Genomic DNA, 25315 nt, shown 5'->3' on the forward strand with positions numbered 1-25315 from the left:
ACAGTCACAAACTGGAGGAACATATGAAGGCTTAACTAATTGAAATGAAGGGAGATGTCCAGGAAACCAATAGCCATGGAAAGGAAACTGGGACTCAAATCAATGGAATGGACCAGAAGGAAGAACAAAACATCCCACCAGAAAGGAATGAAGAAATGAGAATTCAAAAAAATGAGGAGAGGCTTAGGAACCTCCAGGACATCTTTAAACGTTCCAACATCCGGATTATAGGGGTACCAGAAGGGGGAAGGAAACAGCCACGAGTGGAAAATGTATTTGAACAAATAATAAAGGAGAACTTCCCCAGTCTGGCAAAGGAAATAGACTTCCAGGAAATCCAGGAAGCTCAGAGAGTCCCAAAGAAGTTGGACCCAAGAAGGAACACACCAAGGCACATCATAATTACATTAGCCAAGACCAAAATGAAGGAGAGAATCCTAGAAGCAGCAAGGGATAAGGGGACAGTCACCTACAAAGGAGTACCCATCAGACTGTCAGCGGATTTCTCAAAAGAGACCTTATAGGCAAGAAGGGGCTGGAAAGAAGTATTCCAAGTCATGAAATCCAAAGACCTACAGCCAAGATTGCTTTATCCAGCAAAACTTTCATTTAGAATGGAAGGACAGATAAAGTGCTTCTCAGATAAGGTCAAGTTCAAGGAGTTCATCATCACCAAGCCCTTATTATATGAAATGCTAAAGGGACTTATATAATAAAGAGATGATGAAAAATATCAACAGTGAAAGGACAGCAAACACAGTTATTGACAACCACACCTAAAACAAAAGCAAACCAAGAGGACAGCTAGATCAGGAGTGGAACCATAGAAATGAAGAACACATGGAGGGTTAGAAACAGGGGGGTGGGAGGAGGAGAAGGGGGGAGAAGGCACAGAAAATAGCACAGATGGTAGGTAGAAAATAGATAGGGGGGAGGGTGAGAATAGTGGGGGAAATATAGAACCTAAAGAACTTGAGACATGTGGTTTTAAACTAAGGGGGGGAGAAGGGTGGGGGAGGGAGTGTGTGGGTGGAGGGGAATGAAGGGGGAGAATAGAACAACTGTAATGGTATAATCAATAAAATATATTTAAAAAAACTATAAAACTCCCAGAAGAAAATATTTTTCTAGAGAAAATCTTTTTTACCTCAGATTAGGTAAAATTTCTTAGGTAGTACAAAAAAATGCAAAACACAAGAGAAAGTGGTATATTTGACTCCATCAAAATTAAGAATTTTTCCTCTTCAAAAGACACTGTTTTGAAAATAAAAGGGCAAGCCACAGATTGGGAGAAAATATTTGCAAACCACATATCAGAAAAGGACTTGTATCTAGAATAAAGAACCCACTTTGAAGACAAACAACCTAATTAAAAGTGAGCAAAAGAAGATATACAAAAAGTCAACAAGCACAAGATGCTCAATATCGTTGATCACTAGAGAAATGCACATTGAAACTACAACGAGATACCATTATGCATATACTAGAATGGCTAAAAAATATTTTTAAAAATCAATCATACCAAGAGTTGGTGAGAATATGGAGTACATTAGTTTGCTAGGGATGCCATAACAAACTACCACAGAGTGAGGGACTTATATAACATACATTTATTATCTCGCAGTTCTGGAGGCTACATTAGACTAGAGATCAAAGTGTCAGCAGGCATGGATGTTTCTAAGGACTGTGAGAGAGAATCTGTTCCATGCCTCTTCCTAGCTTCTGACGATTTGCTGGCAATATTTGATGTTCCCTGGCATGTGGAAGCATCACCCTGAGCTTCACCTTTATTTTTATGACTTCTCTCTGAGTGTGTATCTCTGTGTCCTTATTTCCCCCTTTTTAAGGAAACCAGTCATACTGGATTGAGGCCCACCCTAATGACCTCATCTTAAAGAATTGTATCTGCCACAACCCTTTATATATATTCTGAAAGTCAGGACTTTAACATGCGAGTTTTGAAGGAGTGCGATTCAACAAATAACATAGAGCAATGAAAACTCTCATCCCTCGCTTATGGAAATAAATATCAGTACTGTCACATCAGCAGTTTCTTATAAAATAAATTGTATACCTAGTATATGACCCAAAATTGTATTCCTAGATATCATCACAACACAAAAATATGTGTCCAGCCCCGACCAGCGTGGCTCAGTTGGTTGGGCATTATCCAGCAAAGCAAAGGGTTACCAGTTCAATTCCTAGTCAGGGCACAAGCCTGGGTTGCCTCCTTCGTCCCTGGTCAGGACTTGCACAAGATGTTTCTCTCTCACTTTGACGTTACTCTCCCTCTCTCCCTCCCTTCCCCTCTCACTATAAATAAATAAATAAGTAAATAATCTTTTAAAACATATGGCCATATGAAGACATGTATGCTAACAATATTCATGACAAAATTATCATAATAGTCCCAAATTGGAAACATTCCAAATATCCATCAGCAGGCAAATTATAAACAAAATGTAGCATTCTGATACACTACTCAGCAATAAAAATGAATAAACTGATGATACACAAGCAACTTAAATTAATCTTTAAAAATTGATAAGTGAAAGAAGCCAAACATAAGAGATGACATATGTTATGATGGCATTTGTTTGAGGTTCTAGAAAGGCAAAACTGTGGTGATGGAAAGCAGATCAATGGTTATATAAAGCAGAGGTGGTGTGGACAGAGACTGGAAAGGGAATGGGGGAACCTTCTTCGTGTTGGAGGTATTCCGTTATCATTACTTTTTATCCTCACCCAAGGACATGCTCATTAATTTAATTTTAGAGAGAGGAGAAGAGAAGAATAGAGACAGGGAGCGAAACATGGATCAGTTACCTCCCATCGACACCCAGACCAGGGAATGAACTCACAACTCAGGCTTGTACCCTGCCTGGGAATCAAACCCATGACCTGTAGGTTTACAGGATAACACTATAACCGAGTCACACCAGCCAGGGCTGATGGAGGTATTCTAAAACTTGATTGTGGTGGCAACTGCAATATTGTATACACTTACCAAAACTCATTAAACTTAACACGGATACATTCTATTATAAGTAAATTATACTTCAGTAAGTCCATTTAAAAAATAGTACTACATTCTGGAGGGTCCAGCCAACGTGGAGACATAGGCAGAAATGCTTCACTTCCTCCCACAACCAAAAAAAAGGATAGCAACAAATTTAAAAACAAAGAACAACCAGAACTGCCAGAAAATCATTTACACGGAAGTCCAACAACCAAAGAGTTAAAGAAACAGTCATCCAGACTGGTAGGAGGGACAGAGACAGGCAGCCAGGGTGGAGAATGCTCAGGGCAAAGCAAGGCAGTGGACCACCTGGGTGCTCCCACATTTGGGAGCAGATAAGCCAGGAGGAACAACCAGTGAGCAAGACAAACTGAGAAACCCAGGGTTTCAGTGTAGGAAACTAAAGGCTCAAAACCCCTGTCTTTAAAAAATCTGTTGGTGTTGCAGTGGCTGAGGAAACTCCCAGTCTCAACAAGAGGCCCACAAGGTCCTAAAATGTATGCAAACCCACCCACCTGGGAATCAGCACCTGAAAGAGCACAATCTGCTTGTGGGAAGCAAGGGAAGTGACAGAAACTGGGATGAGAGCCAAGCAAGCAGCACTGTTCCCTCTCTGATCCCTCCCCACAGACAGCACCACAACACAGCAAAGAGGGTTGCCCTACCCTGGTGAATACCTAGGCCCCACCACTTACCACATAACAGGTGCACTGAGACAAAGAAATATAGCCAAAATGAAACAACAGATCAAAACTCTAGAAAAAGAACTAAGCAATGAGGTGACAGACAACTAACTTAACTGATGCAGAGTTCAAAACACTGGTAATCAGGATACTGACAGAATTAATTGTGTTCAGTCACAAAAGGAAGGAAGAAATGAGGACTACACCAAGTGAAATAAAACAAAATATACAGGGAACCAACAGTGAAGGGAAGGAAAATCAAGGCTCAGATCAGTGATTTGGAACAAAAGGTAAAAATAAATATCCAACTGGAAAAGAATAAAGAAACAAGAATTCAACAAAATGAGGAGAGACTTAAGAACCTCTGGGACAACTTTATACACTCCAACATCTGAATCATAAGGGTGCCAGAAGAACAACAGCAAGAAATTGAAAACTTATTTGAACAAATAATGAAGGAAAACTTCCTTCAAATAATGAAGGAAAACTTCTGGCAAAGGAAATAGACTTCCAGGAAATCCAGGAAGCTCAGAGAGTCCCAAAGAAGTGAGATCCAAGAAAGCACACACCAAGGCAAGTCATAATTACATCTCCCAAGATAAAAGATAAGGAGAGATTCATAAAGGCAGAAAGAGATAAGGAGACAGTCACCTGCGAAGGAGTACCCATCAGATTGTCAGCTGATTTCTCAAAAGAGACCTTACAGGCAAGAAGGGGCTGGAAAGAAGTATTCCAAGTCATGAAAGGCAAGGACCTACATCCAAAATTGCTCTACCCACCAAAACTATCATTTAGAATGGAAGAGCGGATAAAGTGCTTCCCAGATAAGGTCAAGTTAAAGGAGCTCATCATCACCGAGCCCTTATTATATGAAATGTTAGAGGGACTTATCTAAGAAATAGAAGATTAAAAAATATGAACAGTAAAATGACAACAAACTCACAACTATCAACAACTGAACCTAAAAAACAAAAACTAAACAAACAATTAGAACAGGAACAGAATCACAGAAATGGAGATCACATGGAAGATTATCAGTGGAGAGGGTCAGGGAGAAAATCAGGGGGGAAGTACAGGGAATAAAAAGCATAATAGGTAGGCAGAAAATAGACAGGGGGAGGTTAAAAGTAGTATAGGAAATGGAGACGCCAAATAAGTTATATGTATGACCCATGGGCATGAACTAAGTTGGGGTGAAATGCTGAAGGGTGGGGAGATCCAGGGAGGAGGTGGATAAAGGGGAGAAAAAAATTAGGATGACTGTAACAGCATAATCAATAAAATACACTTAAAAATAGTACTACATGCTAAAATATTTAGAATTAAATAAAAGATGCTTTTATTATCCAGTAACCATAGCAACACATACAAGTTATTTCACTCTAATTCAAATACACATGAAACATATGTTCAAGCAGTGTACTGTGATGGAACAAGAACAGGTTTTTTATTCCAGACACGTCTAGAAACAAAACTTGATTCTTCTACTCCATTTTTCTGCTCTCAGACTTGATTTCCTTTCTGAAAGCCATACTTTGTGGTCTGTCCTTCTGAGTCTTAGGGGAAGCACTATTACAAAGCACCTGACATTATCCCCACTACAGTCACATAACATAATTACTGTCTGGTTCCTTAGAAATACCCATAGGGAAGCAATATTTAGCATAGTCAGCTTATTGGGTAAAGATACAATTAACAAATGGCTGTTCATTAGAGATGTCATCAGAATCCTGGATTATTTTTCAGTAGTCATTTAGTTTACCTCTCTGGCAAAATTAAAGGTAAACTGCATTTGCATCATTAGGATTCCATGTGACCACAAATGAAATCCTTTCCAACTAGTCGTTTTTAGTACATATGAGAACTTAAGACAGAATATGATTACCTCTGTCTACTAAAGTCAATATATCATCAACTAGGTGTTCTTAATGTATTTACTTATCTAATAGAAATGGCTAAAAATAATTACACAATATTGTTATCTAACCAGCTGTTGATGGCATTACTGGTCCCCATTCTTTACCTCTCCCTACAGTCACAGCCTTTGTCATATGACCACTGACCTCTTCCAGTCAAAACACATATTTTCCAAAAAAATAAATAAACAAACGAAACAAAACAAAAGGTATGTTTTCCCACTAGGATTCTGAGCATGGTCATGTGGCTTTCTTTGGAAAACAAGATTCTGGAAAATACTATGTAAAAAAGGTTTGTAAACACACTTCTTTGTACCTCTGCCATAGTCATAAAAAATATGCCTCAATTGGCCTACAGACAGATGTGAAGCATCTGATAAGAGTTGATTTCTGACTGCTACCCTAGACGGGCCAGTCCAGATCAGTCAAGCAGCCCATTACATGAACAAAGCTGCTTAACCAACCACACCTGGCACACTGGGAAAGCAGTAAAAGCTTGTTATAAGCTGCTGAGTTTTCAAAGTGTTTGTCACCTAAGATTACTGCAGGGGTAGATAACCTTTGAACACATTACACTTGAAATTTCTTTTGAAAATATTCCATTATCCATAAAGTGTACACCATCTTTGTTTTGAGAAAGTCAGTGTTTGTTTTTTAATAAGGAATAATGGCCCACATTTATTAATAAATGAATACAGAAAATAAACATTTAAAAAGAAGAAAATTCATATGCCGTTTTCAATAAAGTTAATTCTTACCTTTCTATTTTTTAGGCATTTTTATAGCATTTTGTGTTTTCAATTTTTTTATTTTCTTATTTGACATTGTAAGGCTACTTGATATTCTTCAAATGAATTTCAAAGCCACAATTATGTTCTGGTATTTCTTTCTATGTGTCTTGTACTTCGGTATTTTTTCAATTTTAAGACAGGTTTGAAAAACTTTTTAAGAATTTTAAGTCTGTAGCAAATGAAGGAGGAACCAAGCACTCAACTAATGAGATGCCCACAGTGGCTGATAGAAGGTCCCCTGTTCTCATATGCACAGACTCCCTTAGGAAAACACTGATATTCTCACACTCACTCTTCCCAGACCTCTGTACTCTCCCTCACATCTCACAAAGATGGGCCTATGTTCATTTTTCAAGGAAATTCGCTGTAATGTTTTGTCATATACAAAATATTTGAACCCTAATAACACGGATGTGCAGGAAACAATAGGCATGTGAACCTAGAGTTAGATTTCCTGAGTTTATAATCCTAGCTCAGCAATTTACCAGTTGTATGACCTTGGACATATCATTTAACCTTTCTAAGTCATAAATAAATAACCTACATAAGGGGGAATAATCATAAAATCATACAGTTGTCCTGATCAGATTGCACGGGCAAAATGATCAGGACAGTACAAAATGCTACCTTTACACAAAAGGCTAAGGACAGTGCCTGCTTTGTTGGAAACTGACCATAGATGTCAGTTTCCACTCTGATGCTTACACACTGTCTTATCAAAGCTTTTGTTCATTTTATCTATTAGTGACTAATGCTGAGACAGGACTATTCACTCCCTCTTTGAAGATAAACAATTAAGTAAAATGCAGAAATAATTTAAGTGCACATATGCAAGGTCTGTTTAGAAGATATCCAGCCATGAAATATGAGAAATATAGACATTTATTGAAGAAGATACAAGATCTTAGAAACATTGTACATAAGACAGTGAGGCCTCAGTCCCCTTCAAAGTAGGCACCCTGGGTCCTCACACAGTTCTCCCAGTTGCTATCAGCTTCCCTGTCATGTTTTCCTGAATCTCATCAATGGCCTGAAATCTCTTCCCTTTCAAAGGTGATTTTAGTTTCAGGAAAAGCCAGAAGTCACAGGGCACCAAAGTAGGGATGTAGGGGGCTGAGTCACTTGGGTGATTAGATGTTTCACCAAAAAACTCTGGACCAGATGTGATGTATGAGCAGGCACATTATTTTGATGAAGTTGCCAATTACCAGTTGCCCACAGCTGTGGCCTTCTGAATCATCTTAATAGTTTCCACAGAGGAATGTTCACGTTTCATGCAAAATTTGATACAGATTCCATTGCTCTACTCAGTCATTTTGAATGTGACAGCTACATGGGACACATGCTCACTCAAAAGCATCTACCACCCCATCTTGACTAGTACAGTGAAGTCATATTGTTCATGAACACACATTTCAGTCCACACTTTTTGGCTGCCAGGTTACATTGATGTCATGCAAACCATTATCGTTATATTAACAATGGCTGGACTTTTTCTGGACAGACCTCATATGTGCATATGTTATAGATATTATATAATACATACACACAAACATAAAATGTTTATCTTATAATAGTAAAAATAATACTCTAAAAGAACATTAATAAGGATTGTTTAAAATAATTGTGGCATGTACATTTGATAGAATAATATGTACCCATTAAAAATTAAATTGCTAACTGTTATTTATTTTTGTAACTACAGTACGTTTTAAATGATCATGTTATCAAATAGTGTGAAGATAATTCCATTTAAAAATGTATATAGGAGCCCTGGCTGGTGTAGCTCAGTGGATTGAGCACAGGCCTGGGAACCAGAGGATCGCAGTTCGATTCCCAGTGAGGGCACATGCCTGGGTTGCAGGCAGGTTCCCTGCAGGCCCGTTCCCAACAGGGGACGCACGAAAGGCAAGCATACATTGATGTTTCTGTCCCTCTCTCCTTTCCCTCTAAAGATAAATAAATAAATAAAATCTTTTAAAAAAATGTATAGAGGAAAACAACTGGAAAGGCAAATAATGACTACTAAGTGGTGAAATCTTTGTGCTTTCTATATTTTCCAATTCTTCGATTATGATTATGTGTTACTTTTATATTCCTATTATTTATTTACCCATTTATATTTTAAATTTTATTCAAAAATGTCCTCTACAATTTCCTTATACTTCATGTAAACACAATTATATTCAACATATTTTCTATTGTATTTCATATATTTTATATTTCCTTTTCTACTTTTCCAAAATTTCTCAAAGCATCATTTTTTTGGTTGTGGGGAATTTTTTACTGTTCATGAAACATTTTGTTTCAATTATAGTTTACATACAATATTATTTTGTATTAGTTTCAGGTGTATGGCATAGTGGTTAAACAGTTACATACTGCACTTTACAAACTGTTCCCTCTGATATTTTCAGTACCCACCATACATAGATACACAATATTACTGAGTATAGTCCTTACACAGTACTTCATATCCTAATGACTATTTGATAATTACCAAGGTGTGCTTCTCAATCACTTTACCTTTTTCACCCAGTCCCCAAACCCCTCTTCTTTCCAAGAACTATCAGTCTGTTCTCTGTATGAGTCTGTTTCTGTTTTCTTTGTTCATTTATACTGTTCTTTAGATACATATACAAGTGAAATAATATGGTCTTTGTCTTTCTATAACTATCTTAAAATATTTTTATCAATTAAAATTGTGTAAGTAAGAGGCACATAGATTTCGATGATTTTACTTCCTTTATGATTCTCCAGGACCAAAGACCGAATTAATCCCCAAGCTCTCACAGACTTGGAAACATGCTGTGACCACCAGGGTCTATACTTTTAATGCATGGAGGAGTTGACCAGAGTTCCTTCACTTCAGTTCTTAGTTCAGAGATCTGTCATAAGTTATTGTGATCAGAAGCAGCTGTTTGGGAAAGCATATTTGCCAATGGTAGCTCAGACAAAGGTTTAATCTCTAAAATATACAAAGAACTCACACAACTCCACTCTAAGAAGATGAGCAACGCAATTAAAAAAATGGGCAAAGGACTTGAACAGACACTTCACCAAGAAGGACATACAGAGGATCCAGAGACACATGAAAAGATGCTCAATATCGCTAACTATCAGAGAGAAAACTACAATGAGATACCACTTCACACCAGTCAGAATGGCTATCATAAACAAAGAAACAAACAACAAGTGCTGGAGAGGTTGAGGGGAAAAGGGGACCCTAGTTCACTGTTGGTGGGATTGCAGACTGGTACAACCACTATGGAAAACAGTATGGAATTTTCTAAGAAAACTAAAATGAACATGCCTTTTGACCCAGTAATTCCACTATTAGGAGTATATCCTAAGAACCCTGAAGCACCAATCCCAAAGAACCTATGTACCCGATGTTCATAGCAGCACAATTTACAATAGCCAAGAGTTGGAAGCAACCTAGATGCCCATCGGTAAATGACTGGATCAAAAAGCTATGGTACATTTACACAATGGAATTCTATGCTGCAGAAAGGAAGAAGGAGCTCCTACCTTTTGCAACATCATGGATGGAACTGGAAAGCATTATGCTGAGTGAAATAAGCCAGGCGGTGAAAGACAAATACTATATGATCTCACCGTTAACAGGAATCTAAACAACAAAACAACACAAGCAAGCAAAATGTAACCAAAGACACTGAAATACAGAACATGCTGACAGGTTCCAGAGGGGAGAGGGGAAAGAATCACAGGGGAAAAGGGAAAGGACTCACATGAACAAATATAAAGGACACATGGACAATAACTAAGGTGGGGGGTGGAAATGGGAGGGAGGTGGGGAGCATTTGACGGGGGGCAGGGCTGGGAATATAAGACAGAAAACTGTACTTGAACAAGATTTAAATTTTTTTAAAAAGTTATTGTGATCACATCACCATGTTCTTTCCCCCAAACTCATATATTTATCAAGTCTTCTTATAGACATAAAAAACTATAATGATTACAGAAATTCATCATTATACATAATGGCCAAGTATTTATGTTGAATAAGATAAGTAAGAAATTTGACTGGAAAATACAGTCTTGAGAAGAGTAAGGAAAGTTGTGGCCGGGGGGCTGGGGGTTAGTCTAACTATGTTAGCATTCAATGACATTATTATTCTGCTATTCCACGATTCTGAGTTGATTTAAGACTAAAGTAAATGAACACCACTACAATGCTCTTCCCATGAATTTTCTGCTTGAGCAGAAATTCTAGAAGACTCCCAAGAAAGCCCAGACAGTCAGAAATGTTTGTGTAAATTGCCAAACATGTATTTGTTGCTTTGAGACTCTACGATGGCGAACTATATGCCTCAGATCAAACATGGTAGTAAAGCCAATTAAATGATATCACTTCACACAATTTCCTCATGTTTCTTATTCAAATATCTATAATCAAGGCTCATACTCAAATGCAAAAAAAAGAGTTTGACCATAGTGAAGGCTGCATTAAAAGAGTCAGACAAGGCTAAAAAAAAAATGTCACCTTTAGCAATTAATGATAAACGACAGATGATAAATCCTGTCTTAAAACTGGGACCAAAAGAATTCCTGCTGGTTGTTTATAGATATTATTTTTATTTGGTTAATTATTTTTAGGTTCTAATTACTGCTAGAGAAGCAACTTATCAGGAGACGAACATATATTGCAGTCTGTTGCTTCCCTGTACATGCACCTCACTGATAGCTTCTTAAGTCTATAGGGATAAAGCGAGGTAAATGTAGGATGAAAGTACTTTTTTTCCTAATTTGCAGCCCTCAGCTAGCTGAGGCCAAGCTCCATCGATCTTTAATTGCTAAGGAAGAATGTTCAATAAAGGCTTACCCTCCCCTTTACTTAAGTAGTATCAATTGCTTTAATTAGCAAACATTGTAAATGCTCTTGTATTTGTTAACCAGATATGCGTACCCTCTCTGATTCCCACAAATTTAGCATTGATGAGTAACCAGTGCAATGTTTAAGGATCTCAGCTAGCTTTTTACTTAAGTAAAAAGAGCCAAATTTACTTTTTACTTAAGTAAAAAGAGCCAAATACAAACTTTTCTGCATCTTCATGATATTTTAAGCTAAATATTGTACAAAGAAATACAATTACAGATGTTCTATACTCTATGTCCCAAATTAGTACTCTGAAAATAGTAACCATTACAGACATTTCATACCTCTTCTTTAAAGAATCATGTTTGTGTCTTTTTAAGGCGAAACCAATTGGACAATTTAAAAATATTCCACTCCAATGAGATGCATTATGTTTTGTAAAAGCTAGGCTGGTATAGTGGAAAAAACCCAACCCTGGTTTTCAACTACTCACAGTCTTTGTGCCAGTCAGTGTATGAGTCACTGATCTTCTCTGGTCTAATTTTCTGCATTTAATTACCTGTGTAAAGGGAGCAAGACAGACTAAATGGTATCTGGAGGTACCACCCGACTCCAGAAGTCCTAGTATACAAGCCCTGACATTTTATTTCAGGGCCAAAGGGCTCATGAAGTGACCTGTAGATTTGGAGAGCCATTGCCGCAGCAGTACCATTTTCTCTTTATCTCATTGGAGCCTCATGACCTCCTATGTGAAAATAGGCTTGTATCAGTAGCTAATTCTGCCAGATAAAGAAACTGAGTCTCAGAGGTTGATGTCTTCACCATGGTCACAGGCCTAATAAATTGAGCCAATGAAATCAACTGCTGGGTCTTCTGCTCCAAGTCTAATGTTCTTTCCATGGTACCATACTTTTTCTTTGTCTGAGAGCCAAATTTCTGAAATTACAACTTCAAACGCATTCTGTTAGCTTTGGAGAAAAGCATACTTTTCCAATTTTACACAGCAGTGTTGCGTTTACAAATCTACACATGAAATTGAACAGCACAGGAATATGTCCTGGGTTTACGAGAGATGTCAGAGAAAAATTTCCTCAGCCTTCATATATCTCTAAAGATAATCCACAAGCACAATGGTCCTCATGCAGATGAGTGAAAGTCAGATGCATGTGGTTCAAGTGTGAAGTCACGGCTTCCAGATCATCTTCTCTTTGCTACCTTTGCTCTTTGTCATCTGGAGAAGGACACTTCATGGATGTGGCAGTGGTATGAGAACAGCCAATTGGCAGATTTCAAACCAGTTAAGACATTTTGACATAAAGGGAGGGGCTACCTGAAGAAATAACTATAATAAATATATAGGAAAATGATATCAAATGGGGATAAGAAGCCATCAATTTTTTATTTTTTATGTTTTTATTTTTTAGAAGCCATCAATTTTTTAATATTCAATTCACCATATGTCTTTCTTACAGACTCTCATGGCTGCTCAAACCTTCATTAATCTCCTCCTTGGGCTTTCCATAGTGTGTCCTGTGTCTTTCACATAATAAGTTGAAAGTTTTTTTTTTTAAGAAAACAAGTTTTATTTTTATAATCAAAACACTTAATAAAAATATTATTATGATATTAGCTAACTTTCTTTTCTGGGCCTTGACTCTGTCCCAGTTGTGCTACAAAGTGCTTGCAAACATCAGTCAGCCCTGGAGGCCTCCCTCTTCCCTGAGGCAAGTCCAAAGTGGCCCCAACCTTCCAGCTCACTTTTTCCAAATTCCCTCTGCCAGGCTCCCTGCCTTATCTCACCCTCCTCCGAGGCAAGGCAGTGGCCTGCTGCAGACTCCCCCAACACTCCCTCCAGGAAGGGGCCCCATCACCATGTATTGGAATTTTCATCTCCCCTTCTTAGGCGGGACATGTCTGAGGTTGGTCTCATAGCTCAGGCACAGCAAATGACACTAAGAAGGAGAGAGGGTGAGACCTAAAACTACCCAGGGGATACTGTGGCCCAGCCCCTCAGCCATCTCCACCTAGGGGCCCACTCACTCTGTCCCCTAAGTGGTTGGTGGCATGGGGGTAAGGGGTGGGGAGAAGACAAGCTTCTAAAATAACTTGCTATGGCTCTGACAAGCATATACGCTATAAAAGGTACCCTTGAGACTTTATTACTCTCAAATTGCCCCAGTTGTGAACCCCTGGCTTTGGAAACCACCTCCACACTCAAATGGTCACACCTCCCACTTGCATGGTTTTCATTTACCCCTCAGCCACCAGAGACATAGCCCAGCTCCTGTGCTATGTGAAGAAGATGGGTTTCTACTATCCCAGTTAAAATTTAGGATTATCTTCTAGAAAATTAAGTTCTAAAGTATCCTTAACCCAATTAATTATAAGCATAACTAGCTTTTCTAGACTGAACTATTATTGCCACATAATATTTTTTCTCTGAGGAGAAAACATTCTGATTTCTAAGTGACTATCTCTCAAATAATCTTGACACATTTATAAATTGGGAGCAGTCAACATTTTGACTTGTAGTGTTTATTAAAGTCAGTTTTCTGTAACTATACTGTAACCCATTCACCTGGGTATGAGAGCTACTGCTTTATTTTACTAAATTTTCCACAATATTTATCAAAGTCCTGAGTCTACAGAACATATTCAAAAAATAATGCTGATCAAAAAGCAAAGCAGCTCTGCAAGTAGAAATAAGGTCACAGGAAAATATAAATTTCTGTCCCAAACCAACAATTATACCAGCATAGATGCTCTCACATCTATGTTGGGTCTGGGACTTATTGTTTTAGAAGAGCAAGCAGAAAGGTAAGATGGCACCACATGTGGGAAGAGATAGAGGGGAGATGAGATAGAGAAAGACACAAGGAGATGAAGAGAGAATGAGGCAGAGGAACACGTGTGGGGAACAGAGAGAGTAACAAGTAAGAGGGGAATGCAATAAGAGATCCAAGGACAAAGAGAAAGCAGAAGGAGACACATTAAAATAAAGTCTAAATGCTATGAATAAAAATTACCCAAAGGTAAGCAGTCATTTATCATCTAAGAGAAAATGATCAATAATTTTTCCAGGTTTTCTGTTTCTAAATTTTCTTATTTTAATTTCCACATCAAAGGGAAAGGAAAGGAGAATAAGGAACACAAAATTGATTAAATCTATTTAAAGTAGATTTGTGAAAGCAGTTTTCTATGGGAAAACTGTGAAATAGGTCAAGTTGGTGTCTATTTCCACAACTGTACAATTAAGTATCCCTCCTACCTTCTTAAATCTGTGCCTCCTTTTGATCTGATCTGATTTTTTAATTCTTAAAAATCTGCTTTTAGGAAAAGTTGTAAGTTGCATTCACACTAAAATATAACAAACTAAGTCAAATCATTGGCAGTAGGGTGTCCAAAGTATTTCTTGTCAAATAAAAAACACTTCTGAGAGTGAATATTAATAATTATGCCAGGGAAACAAATGTAAAGCAAGACTGATCTGGAGGAAAGGGGATGTATGGTCATTTCTAAGTAGGAGAGAGAGATCTGGGGGGAAATCCATTCCCTGAGTCTCTAAAACAATGTAGGTTATTGCTAGGTTATTGCTTCATTCCACATAGTAAAGTCAGTGCTATATCACAGTCTCATGTGAATCAAATTACTACATCAAATGATTTTGTCTATCCTCAGGATGTTATAGAACAAGACATATAACATTTCAAACTATGATCCTACCACATAGTTATTTGGTGTAATATATTGTCTTTCTGAATACCTAATTCAATAATTTATAAGAGTGTTGGCTCTTCTGGAGCTACAAATATCTGCCAATTAATTAGCAGTGCAAATGGAAATGCTAACAATTTTCTACTTTGCATTCAAATGTGATTTTAGGTAATTTAGGTCAAGACCTCCCATGTTTTTCCCAATTACAGAAAATTCATGTTAGGACTCAAAACACATATCTTAAAATAAACCAGAGATATTTCTGACAAGTATAATTTATACCATAAAATATACAAACACAATAAATTATATCTTTGAAGTTAGTTCCATAAACAAAACACAAAATCAGCTTGCCAGAAAATGTAGTAAGTTGTTACTAAAAATTGGCAAAACTATCTATCAGAATTAATCATATAATTTTACTGCAAAATGCCATTTTTATTGAGTGCATATTTTTCTAATATTGTTCCACTCCTATTTCTTTAACCTCCTCTTGAGCAGAATCAGCCACCAAAAACAATGAGGACTAGGAAAATGGCAGGGTTATGAAGTACCCTCTTATTTCTGGTCATCCATGCCTGGTGTTCTCTGAATTTATGGCACAGACTGACCTCTTCCTCATAGGCTTCCTACAGTCTCTCTCTAAACCAAAAACATGCAGGCAATGAATTATAAATTCACTAGACAATATCTTATGTTTAATTGCCAGTTAGTGTGTGGCTATCCCAACTAGTGTTAATTTGAGTATGCAAAATCAGCACATTTTATATTTAGTAAAAATTGAATAGTGCTATAACTAAAACCATTCATTCATCATTTATTTAAAGATATGTAATTGAAAATATACTCCATGTTATGGGATATGGGCATATCAAAATGAACCAGGCAACAAGGTCCTTGTCTCAATAGAGTTTACATTGCAACAGGGGAACAGTAGAAAGATTCAGGAACATCGTAGTATGGTTTAAATTTCTCTGGTATACCAAATAGAAAAGAAATTGCCTTTCTCACTCTATTCAATTGTGACATCACATGCCTACCATACAACACATGCTTATATGGGTAAGCAGTGTGAGCAACTGCCATATTACTACGACTACAAAGCCACCTACTTAGATTCACAAGTGTTAAGAGGGTTCTTCTTCATCTGAGATCTCAGAATGCACCATGATATAGCTAGAAACATGTTTTGCTAGCTTCTTCACAAATAAGCAAAGCAATATTAACTGTAGAGTATAAATATTATCTATTAAAGACTATAAAGATGATAAAATGTACTCTTCACATGCCAGTCATTGAGAAACACTCACATTGTTTAATGCTCTGCACTTTTCCACAATTTCCATTTACACCTACCTCAGAGCCCTCATGAAGTATCATTAAACTTCTTTTTCAGGACATCTAGTTCTCTTAAGCACTATGGGAAAGACCTTGTGTACTGAAATGATTCTTGAAACATGTCATTAGCAGAGTAGTTTTTAAATAGAGAAGTCTTTATGGAAATAGGATTAGCATTCTCTTTAAGGTTAAAAACTAAGTAGATATAATTACAGAGTCACAAATTGAATTTCATTTCACCTTCAAATGCCAGGGCTATGGTCAATGGTTGTGCATTTTGTCTAAAGCACCGGGGATGTGGCAGAGGGTATGGATGAAGCTAAGATTCAATCTACACTCTCTGCTCACTAAACCCTGCACTTTGATGTAGGGCTTCAGCAGCTTCCAGGAAAAGAGTGCCTCTTCCTCTAAAAAGCATCCTTTTTTATAATTCTCCCAGAGATTCCGTATAGGCTAGTAGATCTTGGACAGGTGCTCCTCGCAGTACAGCCACTAAAGTCAGCAGCAAGCACACGGAGATGCTCCCAACCCTTTTTTCTGTAGGGTAAATTTTGAAAATAAGAGTTGAAATTCAAAGAATTAATTTCCATAAATATAAGCTTAAAATAACTTAAAAAAAAGGCTTAGCGGTGAAAATGTTCTTTGTAAGAGAAAATGATGCTACTGACCACTTGGGTCACATGTTTTAGAAGGGTTTTCCCCACAGTAGTAATAACTGCACACAGATTCACATAGTCTGTCATCAAGTCCCACTTGTGACCAGCAACATAGGCCTAAGAAGCCATAGGGAATAGTGTCTGACTAAAGAGACTGGAAGAATTACCAGTTACCTTGACTGGAGCATCACCGTGATCTAAGTTTTGATCTAACCTAGCACCTACTCCAGCTAAATGTGCCTAATCACATCCCATTATTGAGACCCTTTTGAGGGTCTGGTCTCTCAGTGACTCCTCTCTGTCCCCAGCTTTCAGCACAATATTGGGCATGTAGATTTAATAAAGCTAGTTAACAAATAAGATACACTTAGAAATTGCCATTTAGTTGTTCCTAATATCCATGTTGTAAACTCAACAGTGAAGGCAATTAAAATCCTATCTGCTGTGAAATGTAAACTCATTTCCTCTCATTAGGCTCTCAGCTAAATTCTATAACTATTTATTGATTACCTACTAAGTGTAAGGCAGTACATACCTAAAACTGTAAGGAATGTAATGATAAATTCATACAGAGTTGCTGTTTCTAAGAGGATAGAGGTACAAGGTCAGAATGTATCAGCCAGCATGTTGTCATTTTCTACTAATAAGAAATCTATAAGCAATGGAATTCACTTTAGAGTCACCTTAAGAACTGGAGCTGAGCTGCCTTAATATTTAACCAAAGTGGATAAATAAGCAAGATCTTTGTCATTAACTACGGAGTTCTGTTGAACGTTTTTACCTAAGATTTCCCAAGATCCCCAAATTCAGTTTTTCTCCCAGGGAGGACAGTAAATGTTGCCATGGTGTCCAAGAAGGGAGTGATAATCAAGACTATAAGAGTGGATGATCTTTCCCTGGCTGGTGTGGCTCAGTGGATTGAGTGCTGGCCTGCAAACCCCAGTGTCACCCGTCCGATTCCCAGTCTGGACATATGCCTGGGTTGCAGACCAGGTCTTGATTGAGTAAGGGGCACACCAGAGGCAACCACACATTGATGTTTCTCTCCCTCTCTTTCTCCCTCCCTTCCCTTCTGTCTAAAAACAAATAAATAAATAAAATCTAAAAAAAGAATGATCTTGCAACAGGAAGAAAGGGAGGGAGGGAGGGAGGGAGGGAGGAAGGGAAAGAAGGAGAGATCCAGCCTACTGCCCAGTAGAATTGGAAGGACAGCAGTACATGGTCCCTACACCCTGATTCCCACCTGTGTCCCAAGGCTACTGCCACCTCACGAGGATTTACAAGTCTTACCTTATACCCAGGAATTAACACTTAACATTCTAAAATTCAAAAGCATGATCCTAGTATACCTTAGGCATTTGGTATCCACACTACAAAATTATATAACTGCCCAGCGGCTCGTCAATGTTATGGCATGTTTAGAGGAGAAGTACAATAAATTACTTTGAGTAGGGTTGGTTTCAGTTAGCCACTTGTCCAAATTGAATACCAATTATTTAAGGAAAACAGTTCATATCATGATATTGGCCTATCTCACAGTAATCTTGTTTTAATGGAAAAAAATGCATTGTGGGATTGATGTTGCCTTTGAATTATAAGTTCTTAATATTCTGCATTTGGGTTCTCTAACTCTTTGAACCATAAGTCAGAATGCCACATAGTCACACTGAACAAAGCAGTTGGCCAACAATACAGTGTAGATGAAAAAAAAAAAAAAACATTACAACGTTACTACACTCAGCCATCATTCACAAAATGTAATAGGGATTTCATAGTCTTACATTCTCATCACAGAGAATGGAATGGAAAAGAAAATGCCACATGATTAATCATTTCTCCTGACAAAAAGTTTAATAGGAAAGGGAAGTGGTTGTATTACCAAGGTAAATTAGTCATCTGGGCCTTAATGCTGTATTTCCATGGTGATTCAAAATAGCCCGACTCTCCCCTCTCCCTAAGCAGCTGGCAGGTTTTGAGGTTGCCCCACGTATGTGACAAAGCTCAAGAAACAGCAAGAAGATTTACAAGAATGGCTGTTACAATCAAAGACTTGCTTTTGATGATATGTTCTTTTGTAAAACCAGCTTTTAATAAATTGAAGCACAGACGCAAAAACGAACTTTCAAATACGAACAAGAGAACATATTATTTTTTCTTTTAAAATATTCAATTCTTAGGATTACACCGAGAAGAACAAAATAAAATTGGAGGCAATGTGAAGAAAACAATGGTCCATGATTTGATGAAATGGCCCCACTGCAGAGTATGCTCAAAATTCAACAAGCAGAAGACAGTTCTTACTAACAGGTATCTCCTCTTGAAGAAAAAAGGTCAGAATGCCTTGTCAGTTTCAGACCCCAAAGTTAGTATGTCTGGTTTGTATCTAACTGGAAGCAGGATAAAGGGAAAGTAGTGAGCAATTATAAAATTAATGAAATAGCAGAAAAGAACAAAAATCAAAAAGATTAGCCCTGAATCAAGGCCAGCAGTTTGCTGAAGCTGCTGGTTTCAAGCAGGAGCCTAAAGTCATGTCTTTCTATGGTCTGTTGGTCATTTCAGAACTTAGGAAATGTAATGGTCAATTCATTAAAAAGAAACATCTGCGGGGGGGAGAAAAAAACAAAAAGAGATATGGAGGTACACTTAGGGCAAAAATAAAATTAATTAGAAAATGAAATAAAAGGATAAAAACATATTCCTAAATTTAGTCCTGTACAATACTTGGGAATTTGAAAACTAAAAATAACAAAGCAGTTCAGTTTCTTTAATAGAAACCCCTAATTTAAGAGGCATTAGACTAATGTGATGGCCACCTGTTCCCAAATGCATGTCAAAAACCGAATGAGTAAACTGTAATTAATTTGGCTTTCTTTCATTCCACAAATCCAAGTGTGAACATGTGCCTAAGAACCACAAAGACCAAAGACAACCGCTATTCCCAGAGAAATCCATCCTGGGTTTGCAGGAGTATCTGCAATGGCAGTGAGGGGAGCGGATCCGGCACACAGGTGGGTGGTAATGAGCAGCAATGAGAGAAGCAGCTATAAAAATACTCTCAGAACACCCAGTGCTTTTGACTCCTGAACCAATCACTTGGTTATAAAAAGAAGCGATGATAATCCATATGTTTGGGCCTGAAAAGTAAAAACATTACAGAAAATGGAGATCTGTATCTTCAAAAAAAAAAAAGGAAATTATTGACAGATTTCAATGGCATAAAACCTAACATGTTTTGGGGTCAATTAAATCGCTGAAAATACGAAAACCATAGAGACGAAATATGATAAACTAGAGGGAGAGAAGATAACAAAGAGTTCCCATCTGGGGACTCGTGGCAGCTGAGAGCCATGTGCCGTGATGTGCGGCGGGGCTGTGGGATCGCACGCGGCTCCTACAGGGCTGCTGCCTGTTATAAACCAGCATATGTGCAAGGGGAAGAAGCAGCCCATTAGTAAATCTTTCAAATATAGATGGGCTCCCAAGAGATTAGTTTGTACATTATTCACAGAAATAACTTTGACTACACAAAGATTTGTGGAGCATTTCAATTGCCCTGAGATAATTAAGAATTTGTTCAGTGAACAAAAATGGAAGCCTTAAAATCACAGTAGCTGAACAAATTATTCCAAAATGGCATCATTTATTTGATAGTAAAATAAGTTTGCACAAAAATTAACAGGAGATTCTATTGTGGTCACTTACACTGGCTGGAGGAACACAAAACAAAGAACAGAGGGCTATTCAATTATTATGTTCCCCTTTCAAAGAAGGATATAGAGCTTCCATTAATAACTATAACTCCATATATACTGTATCTGACTGAAATTCAGTGCATTTCTTCCCCTGTAACTTAGAAAACTTCTCATAATAGATTCTCTATAATGATAGCATTGGTACAATCTGCTAGAATGTTCAATAAGGCAGTTGCACTGGAGCTCGAAGCAGCATACAATTTTCATTTCTGCCCTGTGACTGAGTGACTAACTCCGGCAAAAATTCTCCTAGTTAAATGTGGCTTTGAATAATAAACTCGCTGTCCTTTAAAAGAAGAATGCCGGGTGTATGAAATGAAGAACAGCTTTCACTTAAACCCAATCTCACTGACGCATCTTAACTGTATTATCCCTCTGCTTGTGAGGGAGAAATTCTTGATGCAGCTTAGAGAGAAGCTACTTTCATCATGTATTTAAAGGAGACATATCAAACTCACACAAGCAGAGCATTCTATTATGCAAAAGAACAGCCATAAATAAAGAATTTAAGGAGCGAGGACAAGCACAAAACTGAAAATTAAATGGGCCCTAAAAAGGCAGAGAGCAAACATCAGGAGGGAAGTATTTGTGTTTTTATTTTCTAACTACTGTCTTACAGTTTCCCTATCACTTTTTGATTTTCCTTATAGAAGCCATTTTTAATAACGAATATACTGACATTATCCCTAACCAAGCCCACCATTATATTATGCTTTATATGCATATATGCTTTATATGCATTAATATAATATGCATTATATTAGTATAGGTGCTGCTGAAGCGAGCACATATTATGCTTACTATTATAGTTATATTAATAGCTCACTCTTCCTTTCTCACAGGGTTTTTTTCTTTTTCTTTTTCTTTCTTTTTTTCCCTAACCACATTACATTTTGGGACCCAAAGCAAATGTCAGTGGGGAAAGTTCCGGGGGGCAAGGAGTTCAGATCATAATTCTTTCTCTGACTCTTTTTTGTGAGAAGAGTGAATTAGTCATAGACACAACATCTGAACAGAGAATAACACTGAAGCATAATGTCTAAGCGTAAGGCCATATCTTCTGCTCATCTCTTGATTCTAATAATAAATCATCCATGATATTGATTTTTAAAAGAGCAACTTGATTACATTTACAAATTTCCCAGAAGTCACTTGCTCATTCAGATCTAAGGTTAAGGGTCATTTGGTTAGCATAGAACATCATGAGCCTAACAAAATCATTATGGCTCACATTTCAAAAACCTCTTATGTAATCAATAAGTTCTGTTATGCACACAAACTTAAAAGAAAAATAACTAAACATATCCCGAGAATTTTCTCAGCAAATGCTAATCATAGTGATGGAAAGATAGACTTTCTCCACCTCTTTTCAGTTTATGATGCCTAAATATTCTGTTCTAAATGGTGATAAGAGAGCTAGATCAGCTCGAGGAAACTCGCATTGATTTCTCACAGCTGCACACATTATCTCCGTTCTTATTACTCAAAAATACATCTGTGACCAACCCCGACCTCCCAGCTATATTCAAGTCCTGTATCTCCAGCTGCCAGTGGAACATCACCACTGACTGCTCCATCTCCTCCAACCCTACATCCTCTTTCCAAACCCATTACCTTGCCTCTTTGGAGTGCTCCTACTTCTAAATGAAACAATAGGTGAAAGGGAGTAGAACCGTTCCTGGCATATTAGCTTGTACTTCCTAAGGGTTAGTTCCTTTTCTCAAATTCCCTATTTTCTTTTTTTTTGAAGTTTATTTATTAATTTTTAAAATAATTTTATTTATTTATCTTTAGAGGGGAAGGGAAAGACAGGAGAGAAATATCAATGTATGGTTGCCTCTCATGCGTCCCCTGCTAGGAACTGGCCTGCGACCCAGGCATGCGCCCTGACTGGGAATCGAACCGCGATGGTCTGGTTCACAGGACCGCGCTCAATCCACTGAGCTGTACCAGCCAGGGCCCTATTTTCTATTAATACTCCACAACTCTGTTAGTCTCCAAGCTTAATATCTCAGATCTCAAACCATTTCATCTGTTCTATTGCCTTCACTAAGTCATTGTCAAGTTATTCTAAGCCAGGTTTCTTCATAACTGTATTATTGCCCCAGCATTCTATAATTTGCCTCTATCTAAATTCACTTACTCCCATCCTGTTCCCTCTCACCTGCAACTTGACATTTCTCAGTTCTCAAAGTTAATCTTGGTAAAGGCCTACATATACCATGTGGGTTGCCTTCACAACACCTACAGCAGATTCATATCATGTAGCAGTCTAAATGTGTGTATGGGAGACAGGATATGTAAGTTGAGAGTCACTAGTATTTCTTTGCTAGAATTCCTTCCTGGAATTTCTTAGGAAACATGTGGCTTGCCAAATCCCCAATCCCCACAGACATCAAAAAGATGGGAAAAGCATTATAATTCTCCTGTGAAATATAAAGTTTGACAATTAACACAGAGGTACTACTGATGAGAGGGAATCACTGACATCAAGTTGAAAACATGACAGAACATGCTGACACACGGGGCCCAGGAGTCAAGTCTACATTCCCAGGACCTGAGACAGGAGCCAGTAGAAAAGAATTGTTCCTAACCTGTTCAGTCAGTCAGTCTTGTAGATGCTGCTTTATTGTAAGGATGTATCCATGGCCTTATCTGCTGTTAAAGTACCATTTCAAATAAAATTAATATCAATACATTTACATGCATTATATACTATAAACAAATCCTGTGAGTGAAATTCCAAGAAATAACAGGTACTAGGCAGAAAGTAAGTCCTTAAACTGGCAATTCTGACAGGTGATTCTCTGTAGTGCTGTTAATATTGCTTAGAGATCTAAATGTCAGACCATTTGAACACTACATGATGTTGGCTGGCATTTTTGTGTTGAATATTTGCTATAGGCAACTTGCTTGTAAACATTCTTAAATTAATATGTCCCACTTACTGTACATTTTTAAAAATCCATAATATAAGAACGTATGCAGTACTTCAAGAATAACTTAGGGCTACCGGAATTTCCAAGAATTCCTGAGAATTCCAATTTCTTATTCTACAAATTCCAAAGATTAACATCTGTCAGGGATTTTGAGACATTAAGAAATATACAAACACAATTCTATTAAGTTCAAATGATAAAAACTTACACAATTGGAAAAAACAGGAAGATGGAATTGGAAATTGGTTATAAACACTACAGTAGAAAAGGGTCTCTCAATACAGGGGGGTGAGTTAGACACAGAAAGAGCAGCACACTCACCAGCACACCAGTGTGAAGCCACAGCTGATTTGGAGAGCAGTGAGTTGTCTGGTTTGGTTCCTGCTTGGAGCACGAAAAGAGACCAGGGTTGATAAGACTAGGGTAGAAAAAAAGGTTGAGGCGACATTTTGAAGGGTGTCGAAGGCTTAAAAGCCCATTGTTCCTACTTGAAATTGGTTCAACAAACAGTTGTTGAATGTTTCCTGTTTTCTCCACGAAGTTTTTCCCAGGGATTTTCACACTTCCTTCTTTCAACTTCTATAGAGTTTAACACTTTTACCAGACATTAGCAGCTGTGAGCCTGTGAGCATCTCAGGGACAGGTTTCAGTGCTGCTTGATGGCAATACCTCTTGAGACCAAGAACTGCCTGCGTCCTGTCCTGTCCAACACCCTCCTCCCTGCGGAGTTCCTGGGGAGCCCTGTGCACGAGGAAGAACAGTAGAATGGAAATCAAAGGAGCACTGTATGGACAGCTGAGCAAGTGGCAGAGAGCCCTCAGGTTAATTGAACCTAACATATGTCATGGGACCTGGAGACAAGTTCAGGATCATCTCGAAAGAAAGAGAACATGAGTGAGCAAGAAATTCAGAAGAGATCCTAGAAAAAGAGAGGAAGGTAGTTGAATTTACCCAAAGGAGATAGGTCCTACCTCCATCTATTTAGCACTGTGACAAAAAATAAAAATGAAAAGACAGTACATGGAATCGAGTCATGCCTTTAAAGGTATAAAATTCTGCTCACCAGCAAACCTTGGTCCAATGGTGATTCTGAGTTCTGACCTACTTTGATCCTTCTTTGGTGGGGACTGGGAAGCATCTAGTAGAAGAGGGAAGATAGTGGGTATATCAATTAGCTATTATCTTAAAATAGGATTTATTTACAGAGGATTATTGACATTTTAAGGCCAGACAATTCTTGATAGTGGAGGAATCTCTCGTGCATTGAAGATGTTCCTCAGCATCTCTGGCTTAGATACCAGTACCATTCTTCAAACTGTGTAAACCCAAAATGTTTTGAGACATCGCCAGATGTCCCAGGAGGGACGAAATCACACCTGGTGCAGAACTATGACCTTCAAGTAGCTGCCGTGTATTTTCTCTCCCATGACTACTTGGCTTGTGTTAGGAGGTCCCCTGCACGTGCTTCCACCTGCAGATTCCACCGGGTTTGTCTGTTCTACGTGAGTCGCACTCAGCTCTGCATCAAGTCTGATCATCCCCATGCCCACAGTGACGGGACGGCTGCTGTGGAAGGGAAACTCTCTTCACATAACAGTGGCAAAGACACATGAGGAGAAGCCCAACCATGTTAGTTTATTTCAAGTCTTTGTTATTTTATGTCTGCT

At 38.0% G+C, this 25315-nt stretch overlaps 1 non-coding gene across 1 annotated transcript; it reads left to right on the plus strand.

Moving 5' to 3' along the window:
* The first annotated feature begins 19422 nt into the window (after positions 1 to 19422).
* Positions 19423 to 19559, plus strand: LOC118987868 (small nucleolar RNA SNORA2/SNORA34 family). Its single transcript, XR_005066669.1, has one exon. It is a non-coding gene; the product is annotated as a small nucleolar RNA SNORA2/SNORA34 family (small nucleolar RNA).
* The last annotated feature ends 5756 nt before the right edge of the window (positions 19560 to 25315 follow it).

The sequence above is a fragment of the Sturnira hondurensis genome, unplaced genomic scaffold, assembly GCF_014824575.4.
Source record: "Sturnira hondurensis isolate 20B ecotype Veracruz unplaced genomic scaffold, ASM1482457v3 Scaffold0005329, whole genome shotgun sequence".
Classification (NCBI taxonomy): Eukaryota; Metazoa; Chordata; class Mammalia; order Chiroptera; family Phyllostomidae; genus Sturnira; species Sturnira hondurensis.